Below are 1,383 nucleotides of genomic sequence, written 5' to 3'. Positions count from 1 at the left end.
CCACCGACATTTACCGAACTGATGTTAATTTTCGCTAACTGCTGCCGAGTTGCCACCGGCATAAACTTAGATTTGCATAGATTCAATTTTAATCCATTGTTCGACATCCAGGTATCAACCTCAGATAAGCACATTACCAGTTTTAGAACCTCCTGTTTGAATGATTTTGGTTTACTCGTCAACATAACCTGGATATCATCGGCATATGCATAACACTTAAAATCATAAGATTCAATAATCTTCATAACTTCCGAAGTATACAGTATAAACAGGATCGGTCCCAATACTGAACCCTGCGGAACTCCATATGAAATTGAACCAACTTTGGATGAAACATCACCAAATCGAACAACCTGCGCTCGTCCGACCAAATATGATTTAAACCATTCAATTGTTACTCCAGTTATTCCAAAATCATTACTTAGTCTATCCAATAAAATTTGGTGATCCACGCAATCAAATGCAGCACTCATATCCAAAAAGGTTAAAAGCGATACATTCTGGCGATAAATGGAGGCATAGAGGTCAGACAAAATCTTTAGCAACGTAGTTTCTGTACTATGATGACGCCTATAGCCAGATTAATTGATGGGCATCAGATTGTGCAGTTCTAAATACGTTAAAAGTTGCTTAGCTACCACACGTTCAACAATCTTTGAAAGGAAACACAAATTTGACATCGGACGATAATTTTTTAAATCTTCTTTATTGTCTTTAGTATTTTTTAATAAAGGAGTCACAACGGCAAGTTTACAATATTATGGAAAGATATCAAGTTTTAAACTTGCATTGATGAAACTTGTAATGAACGTAAGGAACAAATTAACATATTTCTTCAAGACATGCGTCTGAATAATATCTAACCAACATGCATGTTTTCGTTGGTGATTTAAGTAAAAGTGTTTTAATTTCAGACTCTGAAACTTCAGCAAAACATGTGAACAAATTATTTCCATTAATTCTACTAACTCCAAATGCCTGCTTCGTTAAATCTCCAATTTTTGCTTTAATCGTATTAATTTTTTCTTGAAAAAAAATCAAAAATTGGTCCGATGTCAAATCATGTGAAACATTACATTTATTATCTTTACACGCGATCTTGTTGAATATTTTCCACAGATTTTTAGAGTTGTTATTATCATTTATTAATTTGTTCCAATACTGTTTACGTTTGTTAGTAAAAGGTTCTTTTTTTGCTCTTAGAATATTACGCCATTCATTTTTATATATCAAATCATGATTTGATCTATATCTTCTTTCCAACTTTCGGCAACGCCGTTTGATTGCTAGACACTCCTCATCAAACCATGGTTCCGATACATTAACTCTAAAACTAACTTCATGTAAAGGAGCAACTTGATCAACAAGGGTCTAAGCTCGCAT

General features: G+C 33.8%; 1 protein-coding gene across 1 annotated transcript in view; it reads right to left on the bottom strand.

The window, feature by feature from the left end:
* Positions 1-1,383, bottom strand: part of HELRODRAFT_165981 (hypothetical protein) — a gene marked incomplete at both ends in the record, with an annotated part of 4,038 nt that overhangs the window by 939 nt on the left and 1,716 nt on the right. The gene's annotated exons all lie outside the window — the stretch shown is intronic.

Source organism: Helobdella robusta (genome assembly GCF_000326865.2).
Source record: "Helobdella robusta unplaced genomic scaffold HELROscaffold_9, whole genome shotgun sequence".
In the NCBI taxonomy this organism is placed as follows: Eukaryota; Metazoa; Annelida; class Clitellata; order Rhynchobdellida; family Glossiphoniidae; genus Helobdella; species Helobdella robusta.
This window is presented reverse-complemented; position numbering and strand designations above follow the sequence as displayed.